The 21088-nt window shown below is 33.8% G+C and overlaps 1 protein-coding gene across 8 annotated transcripts in view; it reads right to left on the reverse strand.

Annotated features, from left to right (window-relative positions):
• raly (RALY heterogeneous nuclear ribonucleoprotein) overlaps nucleotides 1-14849 on the reverse strand; it is a 182186-nt gene extending 167337 nt beyond the window's left edge. For 7 of the 8 annotated variants that reach the window (XM_073952772.1, XM_073952771.1, XM_073952770.1 and 4 more), the window contains exon 1: nucleotides 14771-14849. The gene's annotated coding sequence lies outside the window, so the exon portion shown is untranslated. 8 annotated transcript variants of the gene reach the window in all.
• Between the last annotated feature and the right edge of the window lie 6239 nt (nucleotides 14850-21088).

Genomic DNA, 21088 nt, shown 5'->3' on the forward strand with positions numbered 1-21088 from the left:
ATCAATCAAACTGACTCAAAATATTAAGTTGAACTAAAAATCTTGTTGAAGCACAGTACAGGGTTGCGTTTGGAAGAGGGACTGCTAGGTAAAACACATGCCAGAATAATTGGTGATCCATTCCACTGTGGCGATTCCTGATAAATAAGCAACATAGGCTTATTGTAAAAACATAGCCCTATATACATTTCTGGAGATCACGAATTATGTAGCTAGAAGTACGTATGGCTGCATTTAGCCTTTAAAATGAACGCAATGGGGTCGTATGATGGCGTTCCTTTTTGCACTTTCCAGCTGACAGCTTTCCTCCTTATAGACGGCTTTCCCTCTGTTTTCAGTTGTTCCAGTTAGTTTGCCATGTACGACGGCGGACTTGAGACGCAGAGAGGAGTTGACCACGACAACTGGGTTTGAGTCCAGCGAAGAACGGTTCCAGAAAGAAGGTAAGACAAAAACAAAATAAAGTTAATTAAAGTAAATAACAGGGTGAGAATGTGGTAAAATCTGAAAACGTAGTAAAAAAAAAGGCAAGGGCTTTTCTTTTTCTGGATTGCTGTTTAAAACTGTCGGTTGGGATAAGGGAAGTGGGTGGGCGGGTCAATCTGTACTTTTTAAAGCGTTATTGGTTGGGTTTAGATAAGGAGGGTGGATCAGTCGATCAGTCAGTCAGTCAGTCAGTCAGTCAGTCAGTCAGTCAGTCAGTCAGTCAGTCAGTCAGTCAGTCAGTCATTCAGTCAGTCAGTCAGTCAGTCATTCATTCAGTCAGTCTACAGCGACCTCTAGTAGATTTAATCAAGAACAGAAGATGCAAATGGCACTTGCAATGGAAATGTAAGATCTTAAAAAGCATACACAGCAACCTCTGGTGGAAGCTCTTGGGATGTTTTTGGCGCTCTCCAGAAATGCATATAGGAGTACGTTTTCAGAATGAGCCTGGGTTGCAAATAAGAATCTAAGCTGAAGGGAAACGAATGAATGAATTTAGTTGAAACCTGATTAACTTATCAAAATAAGTTAAAGCAATAAAAGATATTTGTTGTCTTGACTTTTTGTCAAAAATGTTTTTATAGTGTGTACTTACTGTATGTAGCTGGAAAGTTTTTTTATTTATTTTTTGATTCTTTAATGGAAAAAAGCGCATGTTTCTGTTATATTATTGTCTTTTTAATGCCTATGGAATTTTTTTTTAAAGGGCACCAATATTAGCCCTTTTTCAAGATTTAGGATATGTCTTTTGTGTCTCCCGAATGTATCTGTAAAGTTTTAGCTCAAAACACACATCAGATTATTTACTATACCTTTCAGAGCATTGGAATTTTCAATGTAGCTGTTTTTGTTGCCTGTGCCCTTTATGCTAGTTCTTCCTGCCCACCATTCCCATGTGCCTGTCAGAGTGCCTCAATGTCTGCCTCAGTTGCGTCAAATAAACAGCAGATCTCAAGTAACGTTTATGAGAAATACTACAGTAAGAACTTTCCCAATGATTATTTGATGTATTTGTTGTGGAGTTCATATAAGCCTTTCTTTGACGATGAGTCACACACAATGTCGTAACAAAGCTCCTGCACACACACACCGCGCATGTTTAACTTTGCACTGTTTTTGCACGGCAAATGTGACAGAATACACTTTAATATTCACATATAGATATCTGTTATGTTGATGTTAAAAATAAACCTGATTTACATCCACAAACTGGGACTGAAGTGTCTTCTTTTAGAACTGTGCAGACATGCGGCTGTGGTGATAAAGTAAGGCTGAAGTAAATGGCTGTAATTCATTACAAACATGCACTGTTTTGAAAACCTTTTAAACTTGTAAAACTCATTCGCGATAACATTTGATGATGATTGATGATCACAGAGAGCTGAACGGAATCTCCCAGTTGCTTTGCGCACGTCCTGTCTTGTTGATATGGTTATGTCCATTACTACAGAGACATGTTAACATACAGCTGTCAATCAGAGGGTGGGAAAACTGCACTCCTACGCCACGTTGTGGTGGGCCTCAAAACGGAAGGGATTTGGATCCTATTTTAATGTCAGGAAATAAAAAACAGGCTTATTGTTTTAATTTTACTCCAGTATAACTGTGTACACACTATACCTGCACACAGTTCTGTCCAAACAGCTTTCAAAAGATGATTTTCATCACAGGTGCCCTTTTTACACCACGTAAGTAATCATAAGCATGATCAAGAAAATTCTTATGGAATACCATTTATATTATACCCAATTTATTGGTGCACATCATTTGACCTTCTTTAATCAAAAATAATATAAGGTCCCATGAAGTGCTTTAAAATGTGCATTTTTATTCAATGTTTGACTTAATCTCAACCAAAACACGAAGAGAGGGTGGGACATAGAGCAGCTCCTCCCCTTTTTTTAAAAAATAGCCAATAAAGTTTTGTTTAATCACAGCTCTGCCAGTGGAGTGGTTGAGCTCAAGTGAATCAAATGAAAAGCAAATGAGAAGCCTCTTGAAGGGGTAGGGACATGTCAGACACTAGAGAGCATTTGATTGGTTATGATGTGATGAAAAACTATAGGGGTTGACGTGAATAAAACCGTTGATCTATTTAGGCAGAAGGTGACAAACTACAAGCTTTACATGATTATATCAGTTTTTTATCTTCTACATGTGAATTGTCACTGTTTTGGAGCACACTAGCTTATAAATATCCTAAAATTGAACAATACTAATACTAACATCTGAAAAAAAATTTTTTTTTTTCATTAGACTTTTAAGAACAGCATCTCTTTTCTGATGATATATTTACTGGCACAAGGGTGGGATCAACCTGTCAGTCATATGAGATCCACCAATTGCATAATGCAAATCAAATCCCAACAGACTAAATTAAGTCTACATTTTTCTTTACTCAAGAAGTCGGATAAACCAGCCTGGGCTTATTATTCATACATGGGTATTGTATATGTAGCATGCAAAACATTTTGGTTTACTGACTGATTGTGAATTGTACAAACTGAATTTATTTAAACATTTAAAACGTGAAAATTATTTTGCATTTAAAGCAAAAAAATAAAATAAAATGTGCATCCCAGTGGTGCAGTGGAGAGCACGTTCACCTCACAGCTAACAAGAGGGTCGCTGCTGTGTTGAGTTTGCATGTTCTCCCCGTGTTTGCGTGGGTTTCCTCCGGGTCCTCCGGTTTCCCTCACAAGTCCAAAGACATGCGGTAAAGGTGATTTGGGTAGGCTAAAATTGGCCATAGTGTATCTTTGTGAATAAGAGTGTATCTGTGTTTCCCAGTGATGGGTTGCAGCTGGAAGGGCATCCGCTCCATAAAACATATGCTGGATAAATTGGCGATTCATACCACTGTGGTGATCCTAGACTAAAGGGACTAAGCCAAAAAGATAATGAATGAATAAATGAATGAATGAATGAATGATTGAAAAACTAAAAATCTTTTATATTAGGAATTCCATAGATCAATATATGATTATGATTTTTAGATCCCTTACCCATAAATCTAAGAATAATGGTTTATTAGCAAAAATACAACAATGAAAAAGGATACACTTTGGATAAGGTGTCCTTACTACAGTGTTACTTAATTAACTTTAGGGTTAGGGTTAGAAAGCCGTTTAGGTTTAGAGTTTATTGCATGTAATTATGCACATACTAGAGTAAATGCATGGAATATGGGTAACAAGGGTTTCTTAAAACAACTCTATTCATTCTTAATTTAAGTAGACATAATAATTCATTTGAAAGTCTGTAAAATTGCTCATAAGCATATAATTTACATTTTAGATGTGCCAGATTGTTAATACTTGAGGATTAGATGCCGATAATAGATTTCAGCATCTATGAAAATACATCTAAGTACTGTAAATGCACATTTGTCAGTCTTATTTAGCAAAAGCATATTTAAAAATATGAAAAAACATTGTGCAGTTTAAAACGATTGTTTACTTTTATGCCCAAAATGATTACAATATTAAGTAAGGATTATGTTTAATGAAGCCAATAAAGTGCATTGCTAAGAACTTAATTGGGACAACTTTAGTGATTTTAGCAACATTTAATTTTTCTTGAGGCATCAAATTCCAGATATTCAAATATTTAAATATTTGAATTCAAATATTATATTTTTATTTAAATATTATTCTGTACTAACAAACCATACATCAATAAAAAGCTTATTTATTTAGCTTTCAAGTTCTGTATGAATCACGGCTGAACAATATATCATTGAGATCGCAATGTGTGTATCTGCAAATGTCACATCACAGGATTTTATAAACATTTTATATTATTATTATTATTAGATTAATTATTATTTATTTATTATTAGATTATTTATTAAAATTATATTATTAGATTAATTATTATATGGTGACGCGGTGCATAGTGGGTAGCACGTTCACCTCAGAGCAAGAAGGTTGATGGTTCAAGCCTCAGCTGGGTCAGGTGGCATTTCTGTGTGGAGTTTGCATGTTCTCCACATGTTTGTGTGGGTTTCCTCCAGGTGCTCCGGTTTCCCCCACAAGTCCAAAGACATGCGGTACAGGTGAATTGGGTAGACTAAATTGTCCATAGTGTATGTGTGTGAGTGTGTATGGATGCTTCCCAGTCATGGGTTGCAGCTGGAACGGCAATCGCTGTGCAAAACATTTGCTGGATAAGTTGGCGGTTCATTCCGCTGTGGCGACCCGAGATTAATAAAAGGACTAAGCCGTAAAGAAAATGAACGAATGAACGAATAATTATTATATGTAATAATTATATTATTCATTTAATTTTAATTATTATTATTTATACAATGATGACCATGTTCTTCTACATTTGAGTATTCGATTTCTGCACTTGAATACTGCTCAACTCCCCACAAAACCACAAAGCACTGTTTAGATCTTTATTTTTGCTTCTAATTTATTATAATTTATGCAGATGCACTGCATAGAAAAAAGACTTGATCATCCCAGTCAATCTAAATGTATGACATCTTTCAAAATAGAGCTATTTGACTTATCTGGTGAATTTATATCTATATCGCAAAATTTATATCAATAATTGCAGCAAAAACTAAATATCGCAATGTAAATTTCGCAATTTTTTTTCCAATATCGTGCAGCCCTAGTTTGAATTTCAGTTTTTAAAAATTGTTTTGTGATCCAGGGTCATATTTGAGAAAAGCACATTCTATGTTAACTATATACAAATATTCAAGATATCTTGAAGATTGTGACGTACAGCACAATGCCTTATGCATTGTAAAACAATATTCGTTAATCAACAGTTTCTGTATTTTGTGAACTACAAGTGTTTTTTATGGTTGTGTATTGCATTGTGGGATGTTGCTCTGTTGACTTTTGATGTTGTAATTACAACTCTACAGTTTAACAAAGCGACTTTTACTTATATTTTAGTAGTTTTAAAATAATCTAATGTATAAAAACTAATATAGAGAGAAATAAGTCTGTAAAATAACAGAATAACAGTCACTTGAAACTATTAAAAATGTTAACAAAAGTTTACTTTTCAAGGGTAAAAGTTGTTGGAAGAAAGATCAAGGTCCCATAATGTAATTCAAAATCATGAAGAAAAAGTAAAAATAAAAACATGAATCATAAAATACAGAAAACGAATAATTTACAGTGATATACGCACATATAGTTATGACTGAGGGTTAGTCTAAGATAAAATAACACATCACTGAAATTTTGGTTTTCGAACTATCACCCAGACAGTTCGGCTTTTTATCTTGAAAGCTTAATTTTCTATTTTAAAACATTTATTTCAAAGCATCATTCATAAATTCCCTCTTGTACTTTTAACTATGCACGTCTCTTATGCAGTCACTTCCATTGACAGCATAACTCGTGGGTAACTTGAGACATTCGCTCATTTCAATCTAGAAGATGCTGACAAACGTAAGCCTGCTTTACCTCAAGGCTGGCCAAATGTAGACTTGAGTGGAGGCCGATCAATCTGAGCGCAGTTCTGATATTTAATTCTGAATGTGTCGCAGGGGCTTTATGGGGGGATTAGTTGTTTGGGTGGCGGCAGTCAGTGACATTTGAGGAGCATTCCAGTCATGCAAGATCCCGTGTGCTCAGCCACTGCCCCCTGCTGCAACGAGCCCCCACAGCCGCGTCAAAACATCACTCAGAAACACAGAAACCTTAGATGACTTCAAACACAAATGCCACAATATCTAATATATGAGCAATTTGAGCTATTAATCCGTATTCTGCTTATGTACTGAATTAGAAAGACAAGCATTAAAGTTTAAGTAAATAACAAAAAATGCACAACAACTAAAATATTTTTATGAAACACTGAAGCTGAAAAGCCTAAAATCGAATGTACAAGCTATTTAAGCAATTAAAATCAGTATGATGTTGATGTATTGAATTAGATATACAAGTTTTATTGCACTAAAGTTGAAGTAAACAACAGAAAAGTGCACAACAACAAAAGAAGAAATGTTATTCTGTGTCAAACACTGAAGGGGAAAGCCAGAAATCAAATATTTGAGCAATTTAAGCTATTAAAATCAGTACTGAAACAAGCTTTATTGTAATAAAGTTGAAGTAAATAACAGAAAAGTGCACAAAGACAAAGAAGTGTTATTCAGCATCAAACACTGAAGCTATTCAACACTGAGCTATTAAAATCAGTATAGTGCTACTGAATTAGAAATACAATCACCATTGCAATAAAATTGAACTGAATAAATGTGCTCTAACACAAGAAATGGTATTCAGCATCAAACAATGAAGTTGAAAGCCAGATATTGAAAATACAAGCAATTTGAGCTCTTCAAATCTGTATTCTGATGATGTACACAATTAGAAATACAAACTTCATTGCAATAAAGTTGAAGTAAGGAGCAAAACAAAGTGCAATAACAGAAGAAGTGTTATTCAGTGTCAAACATTGAAGCTGAAAAGCCAAAAATCTAATATACAAGTCATTTGAACTATTAAAATCAGTATGATGATGATGTACTGAATTAGATATACAAGCACTTTGAGATATTGAATATACAAGCAATTTGAGCTATTAAAATCTATTCTGATGATGTACACAATTATACAGGCTCTATTGCAATAAAGTTGAAGTAAGGAGCAAAACAATGGGCAACAACAGAAGCAATGTTATTCAGCGTCAAACACTGAAGGTGAAAAGCCAAAAATCTAATATACAAGCCACTTGAGCTATACAAAAGAAATGTTATTCAGCGTCAAACAGTGAAGTTGAAAGACAGAAATCACATATTCAAGCAATTTGAGCTATGAAAACCAGTACTGAATTAGAAATACAATAAAGCTGAACTACACAACAGAAAAGCGCACAACAACAACAAAAGAAATAATAAACAGCATTAAAACTGGAGCTGAAAAGACAAACACCTCACAAGACATTTGAGCTATTAAAATCAGTATGATGTTGATGTACTGAATTAGAAATAAGCAATATTGTAACTAAATAAAATAAAATGCACACTAACTAAAGACTGTTTACTCTATTTATTATTACATTAGCAATAAATAATACAATAAACAAGCCAGATTAAAATCAGTATGTTTCTTTTACTTAAAAGCACACGCGTAATTGCAATAAAGATTAACTAAATTGCACGCCATCAAACAAGCTGAAAAGAATCAAGTAGTATAACTCCAGCAAAAAATAGAAGGAAATACATTAATTAAAAAGTGATGTTGTGATTAACAAACACTGTAAAACCCAATAAGTTATGGTAACTCAAACCGTTTGAGGAAACCGATTGTAACAAACCATTTAAGTTCAAAAACTAATCCTCTTAAGTACTGTGAACTTGATTAATTTGAGTAAACAAAGCAATTTGAGCACAGTAAAACCTAATAAATGAAGAGTACTGTAAAACCCAATTAGTTAAGGCAACTCAAATCATTTAAGAAAAATTACTACAAACCATTTGAGTTAAAAAACTAATCTATATGAGTACTGTGAATTTACTACCTTTAAGTTGAAGTAATGAGGTATTTGATGAACTCATTACCTTCAACACTGAGTTCAGAACTCTTTTCAAATGAGTAGAATTAAGTTTCAGTCAATTTTAAGTAATTTCATTTAATACATTTGACTGTTGGGTTTTACAGTGAACCTTTACCATAAAATACAACAGCGTCACAATGATGTTATATGTCTATTTCACGGTAACTCTATTTAGTCATAAATTGCAATGTTATATAATACAATTTTTAAACTGCATATTATATTAGCTGTATTTTAATAATAAAAAACAAACAAAAAAATAAAAACAAACTTTAAAAACTTTAAACATGATAAAATGCAAATAAAACATTTAACTGTAGACCATTTATGACAAGACGCTTTAATTAAAACCTAAAAAACTGCTTCAAGCTGGAAAATTAGAGCACAATTAATTTTACATGAATTTCTACTCATTTTAAGGAGCATTTAATTATAAATCATACATAAAACTATGCCTTGTTAAATACTTTAATGATATAACACTTCTCATCATTTATAAACATAATTCAAAATATAGGTTCTAATCATTTGAAGGTAATCTCTGTTTTATAGCACAGTCACATGTTGCCTTTCTAGTATAGAATTTATTCATAAAATAAAATATTTACTATAGTAATTTTGGATTGCACATGACATGCCTTTTCAAAGTGTGATTTAGAAAGCAGCCCTGGCAGTCATGGCTCACACACACATAACTACAGCATTGCTATGACGCGTGTGCTGTTTTATGTGGGGTGAAATAATGAGGTTGTGATTTGCTCTGACTGGCTGACTGAATTCATTACACATCACAGAGCCCTACAGTGTGTTAACAGCACAACTGCCAATCTACGCTGCTCATGAAACTTTCATCTACATGTAATCTAAATTTCAGATTCATGACATGCTTGATTTGACCAAACTAATTAATTAGTCAGATAATCCTTCTTAATATTTGATATTTCACAGAGGTACGAGTATATGGCCTAAATGTGAAAAGTTTGAACATGAAATACCCATAAGACTTTAATATTTCTGACATTTAGCTGGCTTTAAGTAATTTTTGCCACTGGCTTTTGATGGAAGAGAAAAAAACATATAATGACTAATAATATCTGCACTTTTCATGACAAAGCTGCAAGGTAATCCTAATATATCCGACTGCCATGTCTATGTCACTTCAGTGGTGCTAACTGCTTTGAATATAGTTAGTATCTTCAACACTGAGTAGCCACAAGGCACAGCTGGTGACCTTAGCAATCACATTAAGTCAATAAATAATTCGTAGCAATAGACAAACACCTTCTGACTAGTCTCAAAGAACACTTAAAAGAAAAAAAGTGAAATTACGCATTTAAAACGGCAGCTCTGGTTGCAAGAACTTAAAAAAATATATATGTGAAATATAATAATAAAACATATTTAGCTTTAAAAATATATTTAATTACATTTTGTTTTAATTAACTAATGCATTCATTAATTGATAATGATATATTCTCTATTACTCTAAGTACTAACATCAGTTTTTTTTTCTTTATAATACTCAGAGAACCACTTCGTAGTTGTTGCAAAGACTAAAATAATATTGTTTTCTAAAATGGCACCTTAAGAGCCATTAAAAGGTACTGTATGAGTATTCGCGACCAAAAAACACCCACTGATGAAGTGTTCACAACATGTTCACAAATAGCCAAAATTTGAAAAAATAAACAAAATGTCATTATTAGTGGACAACTCTGTTGTGTAAACATACCCAAAGCTTATTAAACAGCTTTACCACAAGTAAATGTTATAATAAATATACCACAGCCAATTTATTAATATAATGCAGTAATTTAACAACAAATGTCTAATGCCATGATTACAAAATAACTAAGATGAAATCATTATTTGCATGGAGAAATCATGAAATGTGAGCTGTCAAAGTCAGGGAAATTTTTTTTTTAATCTAATTTTGCTAATTTTCCAGTATTTCATAGAAAATTGACGTCATTGACAAACCATCTATAGCAGGGATCTGGAACTTTTTTCAGCAAAAAGCCATTTCAGGTTTTATATATATATATATATATATATATATATATATATATATATATATATATATATATATATATATATATATATATATATACATACAGTATATATATACACACACACACACACACACACACACACATATATATATATATATATATATATATATATATGTGTGTGTGTGTGTGTGTGTGTGTGTGTGTGTGTGTGTGTGTGTATGTGTGTATGTGTATATATATATATATATATATATGTATACTGTATATGTATATATATATATACATATACGCACACACACACACACACACACACACATATACATATATATATATATATATATATACATACATACATATACACACATATATATATATATATATATATATATATATATATATATATATATATATATATATATATATATATATATATATATATATATATATATATATATATATATATATATATATATATACGCACACACATTATAAACAAAGTTTTACAACATTTCATTTTTTATAGCTTTCTAGTAATTACACGTTAACATCTACAGTATATAAACATCTACAGTAAATCACTATTCTTTAAACCACTGCATTTCTCCCCTGAATAAATCACTTGTGCTATTTTGAACGAACTGCTTTTAATAAAAAAAATGTAAATACAGTACCATTCTTGTTTTTTACCATACCCAAGCACATTTTACTGGCTGTTAATATAACAAAGTGCACTTGCAGACATACAGTACAAACTTTGTGAATTTTCTCTTGTGTAGATTAATGGTTAATTACTTTATAAAAGCCTCATTTTAGTGCTGGCATTGCAGTCTGTTATTTGAATTCAGTAGCTGTAAGTGGTCAACTTGAGTTGGCTGTCCTTGAGGTAGGCAACTAATGCCCTAGATAAGCTAACGGCAGTACATGCAGAGAAAAAAAGGTAATGGAACAACAAATGCAAAACCCCCAAAAAATGACATGGTCACATGTGTGCCTTAAAGTGATAGTTCGTTACCAACATTTTAATGACAAAGACGTTACACTGTGCATAACCCAGAATCTTCCTTTAATGCCATGACAACAAACACAGAAAATGTCCTTTAAACTCTTTTAAACAAAAATAGAAGCACATCAATAGACAGCCATGAGCAGTAATCATCACTGAGCATCGCTGTATGAGCATCACTGTGAACAAATGCTTTAAAGTGCTTTACTGTGTGTGGAAAATAAAGCCTTATTCTTTTCTTAGTACTAAAACATATGGCAAAGAAGTATACCTAGACATGTTCTGGCAATAATGGACTTTTTAAAGTGAAAGTGCATGCACTAAGGCCATATGGAGCCAAAGAGGACTTTCAGAGGAAGCATGTGGGTGAGACGAGAAGCATGAGATGGGGAAAAAAGACAAGAAAACATTTGATTCTTGTTTGCAGTGACCTCCAAATAAATCCTGTGTGAGTTAAAGTGGAAACATGACTTATATATTCTTTCATATACACAGTATTTTCTATATATGACATTGTTTGTTAACTATCAATATTTTTTCAATAACAAACAATCTTTCCTTTCACTCTTCATGACCAAAAAAACAGCACTTTACAACATCTGAACATGTTTATTAAATTGAGTGCATTTAAACCACTAATGCCCATCAGAAACAGTTATCATTCAAGCTACATGTTCTACAAATCAAAATGATGTTCGATGCAATTAAAAAGCTACAGCTGACTAGCACAAACACTTGCATGACTTCACAAGACTTTACACTGTAATAATGCAGGGCTCCATACAATTCATTCATGTTGTCCCAACACAAATTGATCAAATTAACTCAACACATTTAAGTAGCATGAACATAAAACAATTAAGTTGCTCCTTAAAATATCTCAAGAATTGGGTTATTTCAGGTCATTTTAAGTAGGTATTTTAAACAAGGAGAAAAAAAAAATATATATATATATACAGTTAAAGTCAGAATTATTAGCCCCCTTTTGATTTTTTTTTTTTTTTTTTATATTTCCCAAATGATGTTTAACAGAGCAAGGACATTTTTACAGTATGTCTGATAATATTTTAACTTCTGGAGAAAGTCTTATTTGTTTTATTTCAGCTAGTATAATAGCAGTTTTTAATTTTTTTAAAAACAATTTTGGGACAAAATTATTAGCCCCTTTAAGCAAATTTTTTTTTTTCGATAGTCTACAGAACAAACCATCATTATACAATAACTTGCCTAAATACCCTAACATGCCCAATTCACCTTAATAACCTAGTTAAGCCTTTAAATGTCACTTTAAGCTGTACAGAAGTGTCTTGAAAAATATCAAGTAAAATATTATTTACTGTCAAAGATCAAATAAATCAGTTATTAGAAATAGGTTTCTAAAACTATTATGCTTAGAAATGTGCTGAAACAATCTTCCCTTCATAAAACAGAAATTGGGGAAAAAAATAAACAGGGGTGTTAATAAGTCAGGGGGGCTAATAATTCTGACTTCAGCTGTATATATATATATATATATATATATATATATATATATATATATATATATATATATATATATATAAATATATATATATATATATATATATATATATATATATATATATATATATATATATATATATATATATATATATATATATATATATATATATTTAGACCATATGTAAATATATTAAAACTTTTGGCATCAAGTAGACTGCTGCTTCAAGCCAAAGATGCTGCCTATATAGACAGCTCACTAGGTCACTGGCCAGAAAATCACAGTAGCAATGTACTGAATATCATTTGGAGCCAGGTGAGACATGAAGCATGAGATGGGAAAAAAGACAAGGAAACATTTGACTCTAGTTTGCAGTGACCTCTTAAATAAATCCTGTGTGAGCTAAAGTGGAAACATGACTTCTATACAGAATATATATTCTTTAGATATCTTCATATATACAGTATCTTCTATATATATGACATTGTTTGTTTACTACTAACATTTCTTTTTTGATAATAAACAATCTTTTCTTTTTCTCTTCAGGACCAATAAACATAGCATTTTACAATATCAGATTTTTGTGTTATTAAGCTAACTGTATTTAAACCACTTTTGCACATTAAAAACACATTCAAGCCACATCTACTACAAATCAAAATGATGTTGTACTTGTAAGTCGATGCATTTGTCATGCACTTGCATGACTTCACAAGACTGTACACTGTAATAAATGCAGGGTTCCATACAATTCATTCATGTTGTCCCAACACAAATCGATTAAGTTAACTTAATATGTTTAAACTGAAAAGGTAAGTGGCATGAACATAAAACAATAAAGTTGCCCACAAAATTATCTTAAGAAGTGATGTTTTAGCTTATTTTAAATAGTACAGTACAGGCAGCAAACATTTTTTTTTAAATGCAGCACATTAGACCATATGAAAACATTGCAATTTTTTGGGCATCAAATAGAATGCTGCGGCAAGTGACGGCCATAGATCCTGCCTATATAGACAGCTCACTAGACATTGAGACACAGCCAGAAAATCACAGTAGCAATTTCACAACATGCTTGAAGGGTCATTCCACAAATAGGGTGCCTCTGGTGTCCTCAGTGCTGATGTGTGTAAACAGTGTCTTCAACAATGCAAAACTGACACCATCTTTTATTATGCATTGTTATTTGCATTTTCTAAATAGTCCGGATATTGTTGTTGTATTTTCATCTTCTACTCCGGGGTTGCCTTTTTTGTTGTCCAGATCAGTTTCCCACAATGTTATTTATCAATATATATATATATATATATATATATATATATATATATATATATATATATATATATATATATATATATATATATATATATATATATATATTATTAATAATATATATGTTTTTTATCAATAGCCTATATAACTATACAGTGACAATATGTGGAGATATCAGATTAAAAACTTAAAATATCATTTTTATAAATGCATTCTGTAACTACAGATTTAGTATCTGAGAGCAAAATGCAATTTGTTAGTTGACTTTTGTGATATATCTTAAAGAAATGTACTTTTATCGTCTTTTTAAAAAGGAAAAGGCAGAGTTTTGTGGAATGACTCTGTAAAACAGACCCTAATCAACTAAATGAAGTCACTGTAATTGCGCAGCATGTCCACATTAGCGGTCTCCCGGTAGAAAATCATGGATAACCGAGGTGGAAAAGCGGATTTACGGGGTAATTCAACAGTCCAGACGTGTGTAAATGTTCGCAGGTATCCGCATTGGAGACGCGCGCTGCACTGACACGCGCTCCAAAACACACTGACATCACATCAGTCCTCACAGAAAAAAAAAACATCACTCTGATCAAATGAAAATCAATAAAAAATCCTTTACAACTTCGAAACACAACTGTTCTCTCAAAACTGTGAAAATAAAAAAGGTAAAAAGAGGAAAAACTCTCATAAAAGCATGTAAACGTCCAACTGATAAATACAAAGAACGAAAGAGAAAAATGGCAAAGCAAAACAAAATAGCGTCCAGCACCAGGATATCGTACAAAACCAGACTTGTGTTAACCCAAAGTTAACCAAAACCAGTCGTTCCCCCTCTCTCCAAGAAGGTAAAACCTTAAAAACCGGCTTTAGATGGGGTGCCGGTTGGAATTCAGAAGAAGAACAAAATGCACGCGCATCCCAAATCAAAAGAGGACGTAGAAAAGAGGTAAAGATGAAGAAAAGAGAAAAGGAGAAGAAAGTACTCACCGGAGAAAATGTCAGAGAGCAAAAATGTGGAAAGAGCAACAAGAAGAGAGTGAGCGAGAGGAGCTGTCAGCGGTGCAGTGACTGTGGAAAGCTGCGTTTCAACAGTATAAACAGCGCTGGTGTGGAGCAAACCATTGCGACTGCGCAGGGGGAGACGCGTGATATCTCTAGCCTACATAAAGGTATTAAGTAAGCAATTAAACTCGGTCGTTGGCTAATTACAAAGTTTTATATGTAAGTAATTGGGGGAGTGTTTTGAAGAATAGCACTGAAGTGATATTTACTCACATAAAACTAAGAGGTCGTTCCGGGTGAAATAAACAATAGAAACCCTCACTGAATTGGTAATGGGTTTAATGCTATAATGGGAGTTGTATTGGTTTGAATGGAAACTGTAACGGTTCCCATGGGTTTCTACTGGTAATTTGTTTCTTTCTATTGGTGTCACGTTATATCTGCAAAATCCTAATGGAATCTGCTCCAAAGCACACTAGAAAAAAACATTAAAATTTACTGGCTTTAATTGTTAGCCTAAATGTTAATGGTTTCTAATATTTTAATTATACTTGTTGAATTTCTGTGATTGTTTCTGTTTTTTTTAATAACATAAGGTGAGTCCATAACTTTTTTGTTTGAGGGAGAACAGAATTAAAACTTTAACTGATGACAAAATTTCATACATTAAGGACATATATAAAAATCAGGCATATACTGTGCAGTTCCTTATTTAAAGCCTTATTTGAAAAATAGATCATATAATCTTATGTCAATTTGCATGAAATTACCAAATAATGTCATGTTTTCAGATATAAATTTTTAGACAACACAATACCAACATGATGGTTCAATCCGCTGTGGTAACCCATGATTAATAAAGGGACTAAGCCAAAATAGAAAATGAATGAATGAACAATACCAATGTTTTAAGTTTAGAAGAGTACATAGTCAATATATAGTATACAGTCACCGGCACACCTGCCCGGCTGCTGGTTAATGCAAATTTCTAATCAGCCAATCACATGGCAGCAACTCAATGCATTTAGGCATGTGGACATGGTCAAGACGATCTGCTGCAGTTCAAACCGCGCATCAGAATGGGGAAGAAAGCTGATTTAAGTGACTTTGAACAGGGCAGGGTTGTTGATGCCAGACGGGCTGCTCTGAGTATTTCAGAAACTGCTGATCTACTGGGATTTTCACACACAACCATCTCTAAGGTTTACAGAGAATAGTCCAAAAAAAAGAAAACATCCAACTGAGGCTACAATTCGAAACAGGCTCACCAAAATTGGACAATAGAAGATTGGCAAAACATTGCCTAATCTGATAAGTCTCAATTTCTGTTGCGAAATTCAGATGGTAGGGTCAGAATTTGGCATCAGCAACATAAAAGCATGGATCCATCCTGCCTTGTAGCAACAGTTCAGGTTGGTGGTGGTGGTGGTGTAAGGGTGTAGGGAATATTTTCTTGGCACACTTTGGGCCCATTAGTTTCAATTGAGCAGTGTCAACGCTACAGCCTATCTGGGTATTGTTGCTGACCATGTCCATCCCTTTATGACCACAGTCAACCCATCATCTGATGGCTACTTCCAGCCAGAACATTTCCAGCATCTTGTTGAATCTATGCCATGAACGATTAAGGCAGTTCTGAAGTCAAAAGATTAAACAGCCTGGTACTAGTAAGGTGTACCTTATAAAGTGGCCGGTGAGTGTATATTGAGTATATGGTCAGCGTTTAATTCTAAAATCAGATTTTTAATTAAAAAAATAATAAATAAAAGAAAAGAAAAAAATAAATAAAAAGGACATTTGGTTTATAAATTTAATAATGTCAGGTTAAAAACACACCAAGTATCTTTAACTGTTTCATATCTGTTATATAATTGCTTGTTTAAAATAATGTATATCAAAAAGTTCACATCACAGGCACACAGCAAAAGTTCAGGTTACATATACTCACATAACACATACTCACATATAATGTTTCATGGAAGCACACACACACATACTGTACACACACGCATGCACACAAACACACACGCATGCACACAAACACACACTCAGGCAGCCATGCTTCTCTCAAAGATATGAGACAATGCCAGACAGCGACACTTAGGGCAAGGATTACCAAGATGTTTTTCTCGGGTATTTACCGTATCTCCGTGGGGCTTATGTGCCCATTTCACATCTATTTTTTTGTTTACGTTGTGATGGAGACATCATACTGCGTGCAAGCAAGAGCTTAGCCTTGAGCCCAGAGCTACAAGATAAAATTAAACTGAAAGCTCGAGATATTAATTCAATTCCTCAGAGGGAAGTAAAAATTTATCAAGCCGAACAAATATAGATATGCCACTATTAATGATAACACTGGAGGTGAGAGGCATAGGTGAAACATTGAGGGAGGAGGAAAACAAGAAACGGAGTAGAAAAAGAAACAACTGAACGAGGATTTAGGAAACAGCCTAACCAAGACAGAAGAGAAAAATCCCAGCATCAATAACGCACATTAGTCCTTGCACATCTGCTCCAGTTGAAACTCCTCCAAATTCACTGTTTCACACCGTCCCTTGAGATTTTAAGTCTTTCTATAGTGCTCTCAAGATTTGTTGAATCCTGTTAACGGGGAGGGAAAAAAAAGCCCCAAAGAAGAGATCCCATTAAACTGACTGGTGGAGACAAAAGACTGGGAATCTGTGTGGATTTGTCGCACTGTGATTTGCTTACTTCAAATGCGATGCAAAAGAAAGAAGCGAAATGCCACACAAGTCCTCAGAGAAAAAACCACAACAATATCAAAAGGAGGCTTGATTTTATGCCGGGCTGACATAAAAACAGAAGACAAAAACAGCAGCAAACATGTTTGCAACTCCTTTCATACAGTCATTCATTAGTCAAAAAAGAGCCGATTCTGAAGCCATGGCAGTGTTTCATAGGCAATAACTTGGGTAACACAAAAACCTGAGCTTGTTGTAGCCCAGGATATTCTGCAACTCAGCCTGAAGGCCAGAATCATAAATAAACAGTGTTTGGGTGAGGGTGTTTGACATTTCTGCAGTAGAATAAATGGTTCACTATGGGCGTATTACTCATTTTACCGGCTAAAAGAGTCTGTCAGAGCTCTGACAGCGATACTTCCTCTTGCAAAACATCCAATGCTAATTTGGTTATTTTAACTCGTCAATCTGTAGGTAATTATGTAGAGCAATGGCCAGCCGTTAACTAATAAAGCCGCTCATTGACTGTAAACATATTGACGAAGCTGGAGTCTCAATAAGTCTTTGACGCTGTACTGAACAGCGAAAGTCAACACAAAGGGAGCTTTTAAAGAAACACAAGTCCCCCAGAGTTAAACAGTTGAGTTTTATAGCATCTCGCTCAAAAAATATGAAAGAGTTTTAATAATTTTCATGTTTAAAGCTGGGGTTTGCTGATGTATCATGTCTACAGCAGGTGCAATGTTAGAAATTACCTAGCTTAGGACTGTTTACAGGCAATACATAAAATCAGTATCACTGAACACCCACATAGCAAAATAGCTCTGGCCCAGCTTTGGCCCACACAATCAGCTTTACCTTGGTCCACATGTCACAGTGAATTGCGGTACATGACTGGACCAAGTCTGGCTTCCAGACAAGGGCCAAACACAGACCATATCCGGGCCAAGTCTCAGCCAAGCTAATACCCCAATAATTATTTTTCTTTATTCGAAAATAATACTATTTTATTTTAAATGTGGGTCAAGATTGGCCAAACCCACATATATATATTAATAACACCTGGGCCAAATACCACATTTTACATCTGAGCCATGCATTGTGTGCCACCTTAAAGACAGTGCCACTAAACCAGGGCCATGTTTGGCCCACATGCTTTATGCCAATGCCGGATGAAAGCCTGCTGTGCCAGATTTATGCCAAATCTGAGCCAGGATTCTTTGTTACCTGGGCAGTGAAACTCAACACAGAGGAAGCTTTTAAAGAAACACTCCTCTTTTTTAAAAATAGGCTAATTTTACAAGTCCCCGAAAGTTAAATAGTTAAGTTTGACCCTTTTTATCCATTCAACCAATCCCTTTTGGTTTAGCTTAGCATAGAGAATTAAATGGGATTAGACCATTAGCATGTGGCTTAAAAATGACCAAAGAGTTTTTATAAATTTTATAAAACTGGACTTTGCTGCTGTATCATGGCTGCAGCAGGCACTGTCATGTTAGATAATACCTAGCCTGGGGCTATTTACAGAGTCTGTGTAATATCAGTATTAATGAAGTCAGTGAACGTCAACACAGAGGAAACTTTTAAAGAAACACTACACTGTTTTTGGAAATAGGCTCATTTTAAGTCTCCAAGAGTTAAATAGTTGAGTTTTACCATTTTTGAATCCATTCAACCAATCCCTTTTAGCTTAGCTTAGCATAGATCATTGAATTGGATTAGACCATTAGCATTTCTCTCAAAAATGACCAGAGTTTGAGCATTTACTTATTTAAAGCTGGAGTTTGCTGGTGTATCAAATCTACAGCAAGTGCAATCATGTTAGAAATTACCTCACTTGGGACTATTTACAGGCGCTGTGAAATATGAGTATTAATGAACAGCGAAAGTCAACACAGAGGGAGTTTTAAAATAAAAACTACACTTTTTAAAAAAAAATAGGCTCATTTTTCAAATCTTGCAGAGATAAATGGTTAGGTTTTACCATTTTTGAATCTATTCAATCAAGCCCTTTTAGCTTAGCTTAGCATAGTTCATTGAATCAGATTAGACCATTAGCATGTTGCTCAAAATTAACAAAAGAGTTGATAATTTTCATATTTAAAGCTGGAGTTTACTGCTGTAACCTGATATTGCCTAGATTTAGACTATTTTCAGGTGCTGTGCAATATCAGTAATATCTTTGTGCCTGCAGCAGCCATGGTAAAGCAGCAAAGTCTCTTGATTATTTTGCCAGCATGAGAGCATGATTTTCTGTCAGTCTTAATACATGATGTAACTACAGTAGAGTCAAGCTTTACAGGAAAATTATCACAGCTCTGGGGGGATTTTTAAATGAGATGCAAATGGTCTAATTAGATTCAATGATCTATGCTAAGCTAGGCTAAAAGTATTCCCATCAGACCCAGAGATCAGGTGAATGTGTTTAAAAACAATTAAACTCAACTGTTTGACATTTTTTTAAGAATGTGGAGTGTTCCATTAAATGAGGGCAAATCTGGGCATGTAGAAAAAGGAAAGGTCAGATGATGGCATGACACCCGGAGATCATGTGTTAACACGGGGTCAAACACACGGCAGATGGTGTGATGGAGGTGAAGACGACAGGGAAAATGACCAATGTCCAGACTTGCTTTGCAGGACCTTTTGTTCTCTGAAATCAAGACAGCTGGAGTGAAATGGTTTACACAGAAATAACAATTCTGACATTATTTACTCTCATCCATGTGGTCAAAGATGTTCCATTTGGTGTAATTTATAATAACAAAAGCAAAGGTCTGTTTTAATGTTTTTTGTTTTTGTTTGTTTAAATAGAATGGCAAAAATGTGTGAAATAATGTTCTATTGTCACTACACCTATAAATAGTTGAAATCAGAATTATTAGCCAATTTATTACCAGAGCAAGGAAATTTTCACAGTATGTATGATATTTTTTTCTTCCAGAGAAAGTCTTGTTTTTTTATTTTATTTTGGCTAGAATAAAACAGTTTTAAATTTTTTACAAAACATTTTAGAGTCAAAATTATTAGCCCCTAAGCTGTAATTTTTTTTAGATTGTCTACAGATTAAACCATTGTTATCAAATAACTTGTCTAATTACCCTAATCGGCCTAGTTAACCTAATTATCCTAGTTAAGCTTTTAAATGTCTCTTTAAGTGCCTTGAAAAATATCTAGTTACATATTATGTACTGTCATCATGACAAAGATAAAATAAATCATTCATTCATTCATTTTCAGCTTAGTTTCTTTATTAATCTGGAGTCACCACAGCAGAATAAACCGCCAACTTATCCAGCATATGTTCTACGCAGCGGATGCCCTTTCAGCTGCAACCCATCACTGGAAAACATCCACACACACTCACTGACACACATACACTACAGCCAATTTTGCTAACCCAATTCACCTGTACCACGTCTTTGGACTTGTAGGGGAAACTAGAGCACCCGGAGAAAACAGACTTTTTTTTTTTCTTTTAAAACACTTTTAAAAACATATTTTTTAACAATTCAAAAACATGCCACTTTATAGACATTACCACCTAAAACATAATTCCCCAAACTCTCTCGCCACAAGAGCATTTTTTACACACCAT

This window comes from Danio rerio, chromosome 6, assembly GCF_049306965.1.
Source record: "Danio rerio strain Tuebingen ecotype United States chromosome 6, GRCz12tu, whole genome shotgun sequence".
Taxonomy (NCBI): domain Eukaryota; kingdom Metazoa; phylum Chordata; class Actinopteri; order Cypriniformes; family Danionidae; genus Danio; species Danio rerio.